Source organism: Bombus terrestris, chromosome 1 (genome assembly GCF_910591885.1).
Source record: "Bombus terrestris chromosome 1, iyBomTerr1.2, whole genome shotgun sequence".
Taxonomy (NCBI): domain Eukaryota; kingdom Metazoa; phylum Arthropoda; class Insecta; order Hymenoptera; family Apidae; genus Bombus; species Bombus terrestris.
Window position 1 is genome coordinate 10154878 of NC_063269.1, and position 17484 is coordinate 10172361.

Below are 17484 nucleotides of genomic sequence, written 5' to 3' on the forward strand. Positions count from 1 at the left end.
TCGGGATCGACCGTCTTAATTAACGAACGATTTTTGCGGAGGTCAGCCGAGTGAAAAGGATACCGTCGAGACTTCGGAATCGGACATTATATTATACGAAATCGATGGAATCGTTCCATCAAAGAATCCGAGGCTTTTCTGACTCCTGTTTAATTTTATAGCTAGGCCATTCATCGTCTTCTCACCCCCTACCCCTTTCTCTACTTTCTAATAAGGAACACGACGGTCAGACGAATTCGTTTCACTTGCAATTAACTTGAAAAACTTCCGGTGCATGGCAAACGCATTCACGAGCACCGATTAAAACGTTACGCTAGCTGGTTTAATAAGAACAAATTTGAACTTGGAAGTCCGGCACGAAATCTCATAATACTTGAATTACATACGCTTTCCTGATTTTTCTTCCCTTCTTTTCCTTTTACCTGGAGACGCGTACGAAATAACTAAGGTACTAACATTTTCACGAAGCGAAGCCCTGATTTCCATCGGAAAATGAACGCTCGAGGTTTTATACGCGATTAAAACTACCCTCGAGACGCGGATTCTTTAAACCGGTGCACGCTATTCCTTGGTCTGCCTGGTATCTCGTTTCATCCATCATCATTATCCATCATCTCGCTTTCTCCTAGTTAGGACGTCAAACACCGAGGCCGAAACTTCTGGCCGTTTCCCCTACCATGATCCAGATTCCGGCTCGAAAAGATTTTCAATCGTAACCGACATTCCATCATCCTCAAACGCATCACGACCAACGGTCTGCAGGTGTGGACACCGGCTATGAGTAAAACGGTTGCTTCTCTCCTCCAACCTCATTGTTCCATTCTCTCTCCCCCTCCCTTGGTACAGCCACCCTTTTTCTCCCTACTCCTGTAGGTTCGTCGTCGTGTACTTCTCATTCTGTTCACCGAGTGGCCCCCTCTTCTCCTCTCTTTCTCACATCGAAAGTGGACACATGCTTGGCCCTAGTCACCGTCCCTACGAATTCCAGGGATCAATGCGTCGGTGCACCAAAACGCCTGCGCCACCCCCTTGAACCCCACCACACCCACACAACCGCTTAGCCGAGCAGCAGCAGCACCAGCAGCAGCAAGCACCAGCACCAGCAGCACCACCATCAGCACCAGCACCAGCACCAGCAGCGCAGCAGCGACAACGGTGGTGACGGCGACGGTGGAGGCGGCGGTGGCAGTGGCGGCGGCGGCGGCGGCGATAGTAGTGGTGGTGGTTGCTGGTGGTAGTGGTGGCGGCGTCGGCGGCGGTGGTCGTGGTGGTGGTGGCAGTAGTGGCGGCGGCACGAATAACTTGTACCAATACAACATCCACCGTTGGTGGAATACGAATATACGTAAAAGTACATAGACCCCAGGACTTTGACGGTGTCTGTCGTAGTACTGCTGGTGTGTATAAGACGGACTCTCCTCTCTGACCTGGTGTCGCACGTCTGTGTTCCATCCCTTGGTCATGTGAATTTCCACGAAGCGGGAAGAGTGGAAATTCTCTCTCTCTCTCTCTCTCTCACTCTCTCTCTCACTCTCTCTCTCACTCTCTCTCTCTCTCACTCTCTCTCTCACTCTCTCTCTCACTCTCTCTCTCTTTCCTCCTATTCCACGACAGAGTAGAGGCAACCAAGAGAACTTTCTACCTTCACCAACGTTTCACCCCTACTATCAAACAACCCCTATAGTCCCTCCACTCTTCTTCTACACGGAGGATATATCCAACGTCCCTTTTCTCCCTCTTCGAGCGGTCTCTCCTACAACGGCGAGAGGGCGCTCCCCTCTCTTTCGACGTGCGCGGTACCCGAGCCTCGGAAATTCTGAAAGCGGTTCGCGCCTGTGCAACTCGCGCGGGGGTGGCAAGGGACCGAAAATCGAGGTGAAAGGAAACTCCGCGGATCCGGCCTAAGGGTCTCTCCTAGGGCTGGTGCGTATTCGGTTCTGGGTAGAATTTTTCGACGTGCGTCGTTGAGTAACGACGTGTGCTCACCTGATTAAAAGAAACACCTGCGTTCGTTCGTCATCGACGAGGAGGGACGAATCATAAAATAGCAAAGTACGAACGCGTCGCGTTGCCGCGTCTCTGGCCCCGTTACTTGATTCGCGAGTACGCGTAAACACGCACACAGGTACGCGCTTAGTCGCGTTCGTTGTGGGCAAATCGGTGTGTGACCACAGTGACACATCACGATACATTCGGATTTACATATCTCATCCGTGGCTCGTTCGGTTCTTCCTCCGTTTCTCGCGACCCTATCGTGTGTGTGTATTTGACCCGAGGACGTCGTCGCGCGAGAGATAAGCTCTTCTCACGACGCTGAACAACGAACAACGAACCGAGTGACGAACGAGTGGAGAAAGAGAGAGAGAGAAAAATAAAGAGACAACATTTATACGAAACCTCTGATACCCCAACGACGACTACGGCGGTGGAATCGTTCGATCGCTGTGGTGGTGGTTTCTTCCTCGCGTGACACACTTTTGTCGTCAGAGAAGAGAAGCTCTTCTTCTTTGCCAGATTTAACGCGAATCAGGGAACACTAAGGTTGAGACTTGTTCGTCGACGTATATCCGTCAGTAAGTGCGAGAAATCCATCGTAAAATCCTCTCAGTGATAGTTTGCTTCTTCTGTGTATCGTGAATGTGCAGCTGTGAATCAGTGATCGTTTGGAAGAAAGGAAAAGTTTTTTCTTGGTGTTTTTGACTGAGAGAAAGGAACCGTTGTCGTTTCCTTCTTTCTTTTCTGTCTCATTCTCGTTGTTCGCTTCGGATAAATTACGTCACGAGAAGAGGCAACATCTGATCGTGATCGAGTGACTCCAGTAAAAATCGTGATTGTTGAGTGGTTAACGCCGTGCCATTTGCGAACTCGCCAGGATTTTCCATTAAAGACCAGTGTGGATCGTAAGTCCCGAATACGGGGGTATCATGTATCCCCGATTGCGGCCCTCCTTTGAGGGTTAAATTCTCGCCGATTTCAACGTCTCGGCTTCGCCGTCTCGACTTAATCCTGCGCTACCGTGTAATTGTGTACTCTGGAACTAGACCGAACTACGTCTTCTTAAGGACTACCCGATTTCGGCGCAAAGAGCTGGTCCCACTGAGGACTAACCGTGTACCACATCCCCGCGCTGAAAGTGAGTCTCACCGCTTTGATGCTAACCTTTCGTGTGTTCCACCCTCTCGTCCAGTTGCTAGCTGAGTTTGCATCGCGTAGCTTTAAGACGCCTCGTACACCGTTCGAAACCGAATACCTCTGGATTTCTTTAGACCATCTTATGCATTCCGTTTTGTAATTCCGCTGCATGATGAGCCGATCGAGAAGAGGGTCCGTTACTTACGGTCTAACAAAGCGTACCATTTAATGACGTCGAAACTCGATAATCCGCGGCCGTGGATTTATTAAAATTTAATGAACCTCGTCGCGTATCGAGATACCGTATAGATGTTCCTTTTTCTTGCTATTTCTTGTTTCCTCCTTTCTTCTTTTTTTTTTTTTTTTTTTTTTGTAAGTTCTCCCTCGAGTCAGCAACAAGATAACGGAACGCAGTTAATGGCATTTTAGAGTAAGACGAAGGAAATCCAATTTATCCGTCACTTTGTCGCGACTAAAATCCCGAAGGAAGTTCAACCGTGTCGACTGGTTTACAACGAATTCGATCAACAAAGCGAAACCTTATTTCGTGCGAGCCTCGTATGTTGACGGATGATAATGCGTTTATCTTGCACGCTTTTAACGCGTGTATAGTTCTCGTACGGCTTTTGCAATCACACCGCCTTTTTTCCTTCTACTTAATTATCCGGAAACCTTCCGATTGAGATCGTAAACTTCGAGGTTTTATCCGTCGACGCTGTGAAACTTTTATTCGTAACAGAAGTACGATAGCCGTGTTATTACCATCCGGTAAGAAAGGGTTTTCTACTACTTCTTCCTTTCTTGAAAGATTTAGATAAAAAGTCGAAATTGTAAAAACTTCTTTCTAAAATTGGAGTTTAGTGTCGCATCAACTACAGGTTATTAACGACTTACTATAGGAAAATTCCATGTATTATTAACCATGTACGAAATATTAATATTGTATTAATATTAAATTTCATCGAGCAACTTTGTTTCCCCAAATAGATTTTCGTTGGCTTCCAAATCCTCCAGAACAGATATCTTACTTTTCTTTTTCACCGACTGTTTTTCACCGACAGGCTAGTAGGAAATTGTGAAAAACACAGGAAAGTGTATTACGAAGCTGGAACGTTCTACCGGCTATGTTTTAATATCCGATCCGCAAAAATCGCGCACTAGACAGAAACGTTGATCGTAGTTGATTACAGTATCGCAAGAGAGCGGGTAGTTTAATAATTCTGCAAAATTAACACGAGCAACGGTGAACCCTATGACGCTGTGTTTCCAGGATAATATTCAGCGAGGATCGTTGGAAATTTTTCAAGGGAAATACTCAACGAAAAGATCGTTGGCTGAAATCGCATGCAAATTCCTCCGCCGCTAATGAACTTTCTCCTGCTCTGCAACATATTCATTTCACACGCGCTAATTACACATAATTTTCTAAATGCAAATGCCCGCGAAAATCGTCGAATATATGCATTCGTGATTCAACTTGCGCTCACAGACAGACGCGCGTTCATTCAATTTTGTCGTCCCTTGACTTTCGTCTTCGGGGTTGTTCAACAATTCGTTATTTATGCAAATCACCGTGGACCTTCGGCAGACTCGGCTAGGGGGAAGGAGAAAGAATTTCTCGAAGGCACAAAGGGATCGAGAAAATTGACGTACTGCCTCGGAAGATCCTTTTGCCTCGCAAAGTACAATCATGTATTCCATTTTCTAATTCGATATTCTTCGTCTTTTGTTACGTGGAAATCAAGTTTCTCGATGTTATCCTGAAACCGGGAACGCGTTCATCCTCATAAGCGGAAAATGTCGACCAAACGCAAGGGTCACTGCTTTGAAAGCGCCAATTTGAACATCATAGGAGAGAAGATACGATAAGTTCGCTTTAATTGATTTTTGGATGTTGAAATCGTTTGGCGACTGAAAAAGAGTACTTTAATACGAGGTCGACGAAAAAAAGAATAAATTATTAGGTTCAAAGACGTAAAGTATAGTTTAAAGACAGGTGATGCATATCCATGAAGTTTCGTGGAAATTGAGAGACATCAGTGAATATTTATGCATTTATGAAGAAGTTAAGTGTGCAAATGTCTACATAATATGTACATAATATGCAAAAAAAAAAGGAGGAAAATATCAAATATTCAAAATAAAACACCAACTATCATAAAACCTAAAGAGCGAAGTCTCTGCTTAGATGCCATCTTTTTAGCGATGTTCATAAAAAATTTTGCATTTGCATAAAAAGACGCACTTAATTCTAAAATGAAATAAAAACGCAATTTCGTTGAAACGGGATTCGTCGAAAACGTATTAAGTTCTTAAATTGAACCTCTATAAAAAAAAAAAACGAAACGTCTGACTGACATTTTTTAATATTATCATGTTTCAAAAGTTAACGAACGCTTGACGGAAACGTAAAAGTTCAAGAATATTTCTTGGAAATTGAAACACATTGTAAGATATTATCGATGAATCATGCCGTGCATAATTGATCTCGTTCGCGTTATTCTGTGTTAACTATAATCTGATGTAAGTAGAATAACATTTCGTAGACGAACAGAGTCTGATTTTGTTCGTCAAATGGTGGCAATTCTAGCACGAATGACATAAAATTTTGATGTGTCCCTGTAATCATATTTAACTAATGCTTAGTATGCCATACAGGTAATATAATTACCTCGTATAATTACTACAATTAATATAATTACTTCGATACTCATCTTTATACATTATGAACATAATACAATAATATAGTAAAAGTACATTCACTGACACATAATCAATATTCGTTTCTTAAATTCAAAAATGTATTTAAATGCGTTCAATATAAAAGTGGTTACTTATCTGGGTCAACTAATTTAATTTCACATTTAATCCTATAATCTAGCGTTATTTCAAAAAAGAGAGAAGTATTTGGCACGTCTGTATTGTTTTTATACATTGTTTGTGACACGACAAATATTTCTGTTTTAAATGCTTTCCCGAAGAATATCACCATTGCGATACTTAAGTAAACCATAGTATTTGACACAATCGTCCGACAAATATCATGCTTCACTACTACAAAAGGTATGTTCGTAACTTGGCACGTAGAAGTTTGCAGATCACCAATCTGAACGAGCTCACAGTTGAATTTTTAGTGACCTTCATACATTTATGATAATAAAGCACGATATTTTCAAGAGATCGTATAAATGTAAAGTACATTTAACGTTACTACGGATAAATTGCCTTTGTACGTCTACGAGTACAAATTTTTCAATAGCTATTGTCTTAAAATATTTATGTGACATTGATTTATAAAAATTAACGAGTAAGTAATTACCTTTTATTGTTTCTGCCTTTTAACGTGCATTATTAAAATTTAATTATGCGGACATACCGAATTGAATATTTTTACATCTATTGAAGTACTTTTCGGTATGAAAGCTTGGTATGAAAGCTCAAATAATTTTATAATTCAAATCATATTCATGTATCTAATTATACAAAGTTTTTAAAAGGTTATTTATTTGAATGTAAAAAGTAAAACTACAAAAAGCAATTAACGCTTTTTGAAAATAATATTATTCGAAAATTCTTTATCGTTATATTTTAAAGCACGTGAAAAATAGTACGATTGACAGTTAAACTTTTGTTCGATATCTTATACCGTTTCCTAAATATTTACGATGATTTGAGAATATTGTCATCGTAATTTCTTTGAAAGCGAGTTCCCATCCCTAAGGCTACCTGTTCGCCGAGACAAAGAATGGGTTCGTTATTAGCGTCACTCAAACTACATTTCTACAATTTCCTCCATTTAAACAATACTTAAGCGTTAGATGGAATGTGACACTAGGTTTTCACGGAACGAAGTTGACTCAGACACTTTTCTTGTGTTATAACCGCGTGAAAACAACGTTATATTTACACGAAGCATCCCTCGAAACGGCTACATGAAACGCAGAGGGATCGAGAAAGGGATAAAAAGAATAAATCTCGACCGATCGATAGGGCACTTAACCTGTTTAGCGCAATTAATCGCATTGCGGGAAATGAATCTGTAACAACGTTTATCGGAACGAGCGGGTTAAAAGTTACGTATTACGATGGTGCAGGAGATTCAAGGGAATCGAGAACGCGTGAAGAATTTCTCTTTAATTCTTATCCGTTCCTTTTGTTAATTTGATACGTTGGGATAATTATAAAATTGCAATATCTACATTCCTCTCACGTACGTCGTTTTGTTGGAAAATATGCGAACAATCTCGTATGTAAACGCAAAAAAATTTCTCTATTCTCAGCGAATATTAAACGAAACAAATATTAAACGTGACTTGGAAATTTCCTCTCGTAACTGGAAAGAAGAAAACACAGTATTGAATAATACAAATTCATGGAAAAGATTATAAGAATCAAAGGTCGCTTGAACACCCTTAATTCGCCACTCGCGTGAACTAAAAGTCTTACTCCAGCGAGACACCTGAAAACAAGTCAATAATTCGACGTCTAATCGTTTCGTTTTATAAGCGACGATACGGGACAATGATGGAAGGTGAAACGCCGGAAATTGACGTTTTCCGTTAAAATCGAGCTGATACCCCCCCGGAAGGCTCGTTTACGAGGCGTAATTATAAAACAGCTCGGACGCTCAAGGCCGTCGAGCTCGCCATAAATTCACACCCTACGATCGAGTAAAGCCTTCTTCTCGGCATGCGACGTGCCATTGATCATGGTAGATAGGTAACTCGCGTGGTCGAGGGTTCCGACGCTTCGTTCGACGTTAGTTACGTTAATTTCTACGAGGCGTCCCAGTTTTCCACGAGTTGGCTCCACTCACTCTCTCTCTCTCTCGCTCTCTCTCTCTCTCTCTCTCTCTCTTCCTCTCTCGCTTTGCCCTTCCAGCTATAGCCAATGCTGTCAGGAAATTACGGGACGTCGTTTGTGTTGTGTTGACAAGCGATCCTTCTCTTTGTTACGCCACCCTTTTTTTACACAACCACCCCCCATATGCTAGTGGATCTCTCGGCACCCCGTTTCATGCCTGTCCCCGTGTCATTAGTCTTCGTAGTCGAGTATCACGCTCAGTTTTACCCATCTTCTTTCTCTTTATTCCTCTCCTCCGTTTCCCCTTTTCACTTTATATCTCTTTCCACTTCTTTGTATGTTTTCCTCCTTCTTTCCCCTTTCCTCCTATCTGACTGCTGTTGAACGAGCCAATTGCCAAGCTGTTCAGATTGAATGCGAATCGGATATTTATTAATACGACCGCGACGACAGACGCCCCGTCTCCCGGAAGTCTTAATCGTCCCGACCATCCCAAGCGTGTTGAATTCGAACGTCATGCCATAGGGCCATAGGGGACCCAGATAACGCCGCTGGCTGTGCGTGTGTGCGGTCGAGGGGTGTTTACTGCTGGAAGCTACGAAAGGGATTAAGAACTTATGACACTCGAGAACGGCGCTTTTGCCTGACCTCCACCAGGGTAAACATTTTCTCGCGGGATCATCGAAACGAATCGGGCGCCGGTTAAATTAAATTCACCCGGGACTAGAGTCTTTGTGTTTGTCTTGTGCACCGTGTATACATATTGCGCATAGGTTTCGTTTAATAGAAGATAAATTAATTTCTTCATATTCACTGACCTCTCACGTTTAACGTGTTTGATTTTCAGTGCGTTCGTTTAGTTAGAAAAGTGACTAGGCGAAGCAAATTTTTCAGGAAATCGGTTTAAAGTAGAACGTTATTAAGGTAATCGCTCATTTAATAACAAAGAAACTTGTCTTTCATGTAACATTTAAATAGTAGTGTTTGCGTTTTAATGTGTCAAAGAAGGTTGGAAAAATTGTTTGACGTTAATGCGAGCAGTGAATATAGGAATGTGAATACTTGAATAATGAGTATGTATAGTATATAGATATATTGAATAATAAAACATATTATTGCTACGTATTTTAACAGATAATTCAGACTGATAAATCAGTCTAGTGATATTTGACGTGAAGAGATGGTATTATTTCTAATTGATAGCTTGTCATTAATTTGTACACTTTGGTCAAATTCAAATGTTGTTACCACAAATCGATCGAAGTGTTGTGATTCTCGTGAACGGTAGTGGATATAATACTGATAGGAAACCTATTAAGAAGATACTTGTCGCCTTATCTGCCCCTATTTTATCACCCCGAACGTAAAAGTTGCCCCAAAAATGTCAAAAGCTTGTCTATTTTACTGATAAAATAGCCGGGCCGACCTAAGTACTCCATGACGCCATAAAACCAACCTAAAGAACCAAATTCCTAAGGCGTAGAATAAACCCAATTACATAAATCCCAAAAAGGATCCAAGAATCCCTGGCAGAATCGGTTAGAAATCAGAATCTTTACTAGCCAGTTCCTTCCGATTCCAAAAAGCGTACATCTCAAATAAATCGACGTATTGTCACACAGGCTCGATTTTATTTAAATAATTTTTTGGATTACAGAAATGTGCCACGAAGGTATTTCAAACTCTACTGAATTACTTATTCAACCGCCGATTAATCGTACAATTATATAATTAATGCTTCCGATACAACAATCTTCCAATATAATTTTCTTAACCGATACAATTTTTTAGTGCAATTTTCTTGATCTATATAATATCTTGCTACAATCTTTTTGATCGTCTGCATATTTTTAACTGCATATTTTATGATCGGTTAACTATTTTTTATTCGAGTGTTAAATGTACTATGAAAGGATAAACAACGAAGAATCAGTTATTTCGTAAAAAGTATAACATCAAAAAGAATCTTTTCGTTGCTCACGTTGTGAGAACGTTACACGAATGACATTGCATCGTGTTATACCCAGACCATAGATGAGGAAGGGTTAAGGACATTCCCGCGAGCGCCTTTGAATGAACTATAAGTTTCATTGACTGTACAAGTCTTAGCTAACAACTAGGTATAGAGTAACGGTGAATGAAAATGAATAAAATAAGAGGACAGAATAGGAAAGCCTTTGACTACGTGCATCTAAGTGAAATCGTTTAAACAGTATCGTTAGAAGATCGCAAAGTGCACCTTACAGCCCATGTATCCATCGTTAATGATGATGGGTATGGTTCGATGCGATAAGTCGATATGTCGCTTTTAGACGGTTGTGATTAGAACGGTGGAAATTATAGGGATATTCGTAAAATGTTTCTGAAATATTCTAGAAATAAATTCGGAAGAGAAAGGGACAGAGAGGATAGAGAGTCACCGAAATCTAAAGCAATTATCGTTTGAAATTAGTATATTAACGCGATAATTTGATGGATAAAAATTTCGAATTAAAAAGGTCGAAATACCTCGGAAGAAAATTGAAACTGACGACGGCCACCTATTATTATAATGGATACAGGACGAATAGAAGCAGCAAAGTTTTTCTTCTTTTCTCTAGCTTTCCTTCGCTCTATCTCCTTTTCTCATAAAGGCAAGGGGTGAGAAACGCGAAGCTCGCCTGGCATTTTGACGGGTCGATGAAAAAACGAAGCGGCGAACAACAAGATAAATCGGCTTGTTAAAAAAAGTACCGGGAGGAAATTTCTACAGCAAGTGAACTTTAAACGTATTATTAGTTCGCCGTCGAATATCGCGCTCAGAAGTTATGCAAATAACAATGAGTAGGATTCTGAATTATCTCTGTATGTGTGCGCATGTATACATGTATACGCACAAACTCATCTTTTATAATTAATGATTTCTTTAATAACCTACCAGGGATTTCAATTCTTTTTTCCTTTTTATATTCTCCTCTCCTATTTTCTCTACATCCTCTCTTTCACTCTTTATATATTCTTTTTTCTTTTTTTAATAATATCACGCATTTCATGAGAAAGCTTCCATAATATCTCTCCAACGAGCTCTTAGCTAACGAATTGAGTGTTATTAAAAAATTTAGAGCGTCGAAGAGCATCCCTGTTTCCTTCTTTTCTATTTTTCTTTCTTTTTTCAATTCCATTAAGTTTACGCTGCTCTGAACGTAGGTAGAATGATAGATTACATGGAGAAGGTTCTGCTTTGAATGTAGCAGGATATGTTAATGCGAATGGTAAACAGATATACCAGGAATAAACAGGCCTCCATTGATCCGTGGGAGCAGGATGCCAATGAACTTTACTCTGACGATGAATCGTTTAATGATATTCCCAGGCCATTACAGGCAATCATTGCAAGAGTCGAGCGTGAAATTTACAAGGTTTCATTAGGGCCGCCGGAACTCGCTGAACATACAACATCAGACCGCTAATAATCAAATTAACCGACCCGTTTTAAATTCCCTAATACATGATATTCTCGAAAATTGCACGCTTTCACACGATTTAATCGACACTTGATCGGTGGGTATGTACGTACGTCAATTTCACCGTCGCAATTTCCACCAGGGAACGGCAAGGGGAAACGAGAAAGAAAAAAAAAAAAAGAATGAAGAGGAAACGCAAATCATCTGCATGACTCGTTTAATATCTGTTGAAGATGAAGAAACAAACCGAGCCAGCGAAATGCGCTTTTAAATAACTTTTCAACCGAGCAGCCTCGTTAACGTAGAGTTGAATAAACGCTATTGCTTTGCGCGTATTAATGCGAGAGTTACTTGAACGTATTGTTACGACGTATCATTCGAAAGGGTTCATTATAACGTTACAACTTCTCGCTTATTTTCACGATAACCCGCGCTATAACTTCCAACGTTAGATTCCGTGGCTTTAGCTTACGTGCATTTGTTTCGCAATAACTACATCTTCCCTTTTCGAAATTTTCAAACGATCTCAACGACTCGTTACACCGAACCGAAGAAAACAATACGTATAAGGATAGAAAAGCGAAAGAGTAAAGTAGAAAAATTGGAAATTTGTTTCTCCAAGCTATTCGTGGGAAATCGTCGGTGTCTTTCTCGCGCAAACTTAAATCACATTAAACCAGGCTTTTAGTATTGGTAGTACAGTAACTATCCAGGAACTGTCTATATATTATCGTCGTTGGTGTGGTCCAAGAAATCGACTAAAACCATCGAACCCAGGCTAATGTCGAGGAGAATGGTTGATTCCGAGGCGAAGGCAAAGAAGCTCGACTGTTTCCGGGGAACAATGCGATTTCCCATTGTCGAGATCCCTCTTTTCTGGGCTGGCTGGCTGGCTGGCTGGCTGGCTGCTGCCGGACGTGATCGATCGTACTCGTCACGATCCCAGGGCCGGCATAATGAAATTTATCAGGTCGATCGCGGCCAGAAACGTTGCATGTCAGCGACATCGGCCGGGGTAACGAAGGGCGCGGCGTGGTCTGCGTGAGACCATTAACCGAGAATTTCATGATACGCTTCATTGCACTAATCCAATTTAATTAGAACGGCTCGGATAATAAGCCTGTAACGACACACTTTGCTCATTAATAACGATCAGACGCTACGGCCACGGAGCTTGCCCAGCTCGCTGAGAGTCATCCGACGTTTTATCGTTCATCGTCTGTCTTCCTTATCGCATATATCTTCCACGATGTAATGTACACTCGAGGATTGTGTAATCCGGCTGGAATCTTTGCTCTTTTCCACCTGGATTTCCAGGATTCGCCGAGCTCTCTGAGGGTATACGTGGAGATCAGAGATTATAGAAAAGCGGGGAATATACACAGGCCGATTTGAAGGTACAAATGAATCAAAGAAGGACGAAGAGTGTAGAGTGGTAAAAGGAATACTTGTTGTTTTGGTAACGTGTTCATCGCAGATTCGAGTTAACATGCTCCTTTAAGAGACGTATATAGTATGGACTTAAATGCGAAATACGAAGTAAATGAAATTATTAAGAAAATTTCAGAAGAAGTCGTGTTAGTTATTAAAAGACTAACAAAATTTGCAAGCATAAAGTTTCTTTTACGATTGAAGTAATAATCCTCCGAGTTTGAAAATTGTTCATATATGTTATTTGCCATTAGATCATGCTTTGTCGTTAAATAGTATAAGTTTGTTAGATGAAAGTTTCACATCATTCGGTGAAATTTCATCTTAGAAAATTGTTAGTTTGCTTTTAGAGTAAATTTTTACAGATATCGAAAAATTGATCATTTTTTGTACGCGTGTAGCTCTTATACTTTACGGTAATATAGAAACAGGTGTTATGTGAAAATGTCTTGTTAACATGTAGCATCGTATTTAACGAAACCCCGAGTTTCAGCGAATGTATTAATATATGCTTGAATTTACTTTATCCTTAGTGACAAAGCTTTGAGCACGAAGGATTAAGACGCCTACAGACAAGCAATTAGCCATGCGTAAGCCGTTTCTTCGAGGCAGATTATTGTTCGTCGATAGAATCCTCCTGGCTTACGTTCTATCGTTAAAAATAGCGTAATTGGGCATACATATATTGACAAGAATATTCTCTTCGACAGCCATTATTATCCTATGCGTTCCTCATTAATCATCATAATCGTACGACTAATACCTCTATACAGCGAATAATGAAAAAGAAACGAATCAATGAAAATAATTAAGATGGGACGACAACGGAAAGATATTTATTTTTCATGGCACCATTGTATTTTATTTCTATTGTTATACCTGGCAACAATCGATCTGTTTACACCAAAAACTAGTCTCTAGCTTTCGCATGAGAAAAAAAAAAACTCCAATCAACTATTACAGCATGTTTTCATATAAAACAAAATTCCAGCCACACAGGCGATGCTTCTTTAAAAGGGTTTGGAGATACAGTAGCGAGGTTGTAAATTGGGAAAGGCTTATTAAATTTTCATAAATTCGACTAACTGTATTATGAAAACTTTGTTTCTATTTTCCGTTTTCTATAATAAATTATTTGCACTTTGAAGCACTATAAATATAGAAGGGTTTTGAAATTTGTATTTTCAGCAATAAATTACAAACTAAATTACGTCGAACTCGATATAAGAACTTCTTCCATTTGTAAGATGCGTTTGCCATTGTAGAATATCTCGTAATTCGTGATACAAATAGGATTAGGCAGATATTATGTCTCAAAATAAGACGAAAATTACAATGGGGTGTCTTATTTTTCAGAATTACGAGTTAAAAAATTGCTCAAGTAAACGTGCATTTGGTCAATTATTAACTAAACGCGTTGAAAGACTATTTTTGCAAAACGGAAGCTTAAACGACAGACTTTATCCTACATTTTTCATATTTTTATATTTAGAATATCCTTCTATCAATTTTATATTTCTGTCTATTTGAAAATTAAACAAATTCACGTGTACTTGTGAAATTTTCAAATTTAATTTTCTCGAAAATTAAGCCTCCAATACAAATTCACTATGCTTTATTTCGGCTTATTTTATGCCATAGAATCTGTCTCACCCCATTTGTACCATGAATCATGCGATACTCTGTATACTCAACAACTTCGTGAAGGGTCGGAGAACGCAATGGCGCGAATGTTGTCTTCATCAGGAACCCGAGAACTCATTGATACAACGCATAGGCGGGGATCAACTTTCTGATTCGGAAACACATTAATGGAAAACTTATACCTGTATCAAATTCATCCCAATACACCGTAATAGTTACGTTATATAATGTAAAAACACATGTGTACGTAAAAAGAGCCGATGGGACAAAAAATGTCAGTCAAAAAGAAAAGAGATAAAATTAGATTTAAAAACCAGAAAGACTGCAAACAGGCTAACTGCACGTAATTGATCCGATTCGAACAAAATTGATGGATGGGATACGAAAAATGGTTGGAAAGCAGAAAAAGTGGGATGATATTATATAATGACATATAACCATCGGAGAAACGAGACAAAAAGTGATATCCGACTGCGGTGAATTGATATTATTTGCTGACAAAATTGCAGCATTTTTCAAATGTTTCGTTTTAACCAGGCACGTGTCGAATAAACAATGCCCGTTTCGAAACATTTTAAAAGCAGCGTCAATTCATTTGTCCCGGCCAAATGACATTTTCGTTTAAACATTAAAAAAACACACGTTGAAAAGACATTTCACTCCCCCTAATAGTCGAAAATGCAATCGGTTTTAGATTAACGCAAATATTTGGAAAATTCCAAGACAACAATGGGGAGCATTGTTTCTTTGAATATATTAGGTCATCCCATAAGTTCGTGCCGACCTTTGTGTATACATTTCATATTTTAAAGAAAAACAAGAGAACTTTTATCGAGACGGAATAATGAAAAATGGGAAGAAGTTGTATAACGAGAGGGGGATTACATTTTTTCATGAAACTGAAAGGTATGTAAACAATCTTATGTAAACCGCTCGAAAAACGGCACGAACTTATGGGATGACCTAATAAAAGAAAATATTAAATAAAATAGAAGAATAATACCAGTCTACTATAGTGAACTGTATCCTTACGACAAAGTTTTCAAATGGTCCCAAGAGGATCCAATCAAAATTATATCATCTTCTGTGATTCAACAAGTACTGTTCAACCTATTGACAATATCATAGTTTACATAGCGATGATGTTACTTTAGTTAAGTGTGAAGAATTGTCCCCCCGAGTATTTGGGAAAGTCAATACTATTAATATTATTTGGATGCTTTCCAACGTTAACGATGACCAAAGAAATAGGAAATTTTATAATATTTCAAAATCTTCACTTGATGGCACCTTCGTCTCTAAATCGGAATTGAAAATGCAGCATTATTGTTGAAATCTGCAATTCTTACATTATTACTAGCTATTGCAGATAACTTTTACGAAAACAAGTTTACTTTCTCTTTTCTTTCAAAAAAAGGCCGGATTACAATATCAAGGATTAAGATAGCATACACAAAATTACATATTTTCTGCCTCCTGGAGAAAAGTCTTTCCATTATGCGATATGCATTATATAGGGTATCCTAGGTTTTAACGAACAAACATTCAGTTTGTCAGTGTATCTTATGGGTCTAAAAAAGCATTATATAAACATAGGTCGTTTCAAAATTTTGTTAAAAAGTTATAACAAAAGTATAAAATGTAAAAGAAACGGAAGAATCACAGTGCAGAATCACGGTTACTGCGATATAATACAAAGACTGATTAGCGATATTCACGTTCACTGTATTTCTACAAAGGCATCTAACTAAATGTTTATCTCGAAATATCTCCGTCTCAAAATAATGCATTTACCGAAATGAAGCAAAATACAAATGAAATTTACAGGGTGATAAATTCTATTTTTAGCTGTTGTCAATTTTGTATTGCCAAGGACGATGGAAAATTATCTTTGCATATTGCTACTGTTCCTTTAGTATTTCATAATTTTGTTATGACCTTTTAATAGAACTTTAAACGACCTATGCTTATGTAACATCGTTTTTTATCTAGATCCTTACAATATATTGACATTGTTTGGCCGTTCAAACCTCAGACACCCTGTATAATACAAAAATTATTGCGAACCATTTTATCCTGCGCTGTAACATATTCTCTACTGCTTAACTACAATCTAATATTAATTTCTCTTCTATAAAAAGCAACTTAAAGAATTTGAATCAAACATCGAAATTAAATTAAGCTAAAATATTCAATAAGACGAGCTGATCTCTTTCTCAAAAATTATGAGACACGATCTATGATCTCAACCGAATCGCTAATGACGAATTAAAAAGAAAAACAAATAGAAAAAGATTTGGAATCGCACCTCGAATTCGTATTATAGCGGAGTTTTTGTGTAAAACAAACGAGCTGGCTGGCAGGAAACCACGGTGCAATAAGTCACGTTTCGGGGGCGCCGCGAAATCGGCGAAAAAGAGGCGCATGGTCGATTTCTCTTCGATGCATAATGCCCGGTATTAATTTAATGAGTAGTAATTACCGGAGCGCTCGTATATGTGTGCAAGTGCATTCGATGCGACCATCGAAGAGCTCACTCGCGCACACCTTTGTGCAATAAGCATTACGCGGTATCGGTTTTGAATTTCTGTTATGTGATAACCAACGCGAATAATGACCAGGCCGCGATTTCATGCGGTAACGATTGATGGTATTATAATTTTAATACGAAATGAACCGAAAATACTCGCCACGGCGTATACCACCGTATATCACCGGAAGGGGTTGAATCAGCCAGAAGGGTTTCCCTTCCGCGCTACTCGACAAGGATCGAAATTGCTCGTCGTCACCGATTTCCACAGCCTAGCCGTCTCGAATCAACCGGCTATGAACGCAACCAGACGAATCGCATTTCAACCGGCTGTGCTTTCCGACTTTAGGAACCGACTTCCATTTTCAGGCGCGTGTACCGAACTAGGGAACCGCGAGGAAGGAACGTGAAACGAACCCAGCCGGCCCGTTATTCGTGTCACTGAACGTAACGACGTTCGTGAATGACATTGGATAAAATTCAGGATTTCTAGAAACGGTA

At 39.5% G+C, this 17484-nt stretch overlaps 1 protein-coding gene across 4 annotated transcripts in view; it reads left to right on the forward strand.

Moving 5' to 3' along the window:
• The window catches only part of LOC100645068 (hemicentin-1), a 111930-nt gene that overhangs the window by 9600 nt on the left and 84846 nt on the right, over positions 1 to 17484 (forward strand). The window contains exon 1 of one of the 4 annotated variants that reach the window (XM_048407520.1): positions 1265 to 1397. The exons of 1 other annotated variant lie outside the window; for it this stretch is intronic. The gene's annotated coding sequence lies outside the window, so the exon portion shown is untranslated. Of the gene's footprint in view, positions 1 to 1264; positions 1398 to 1755; positions 3134 to 17484 lie in introns of those variants that run through there. 2 more of the 4 variants (XM_048407525.1, XM_003393234.4) reach the window with 2 other exon arrangements.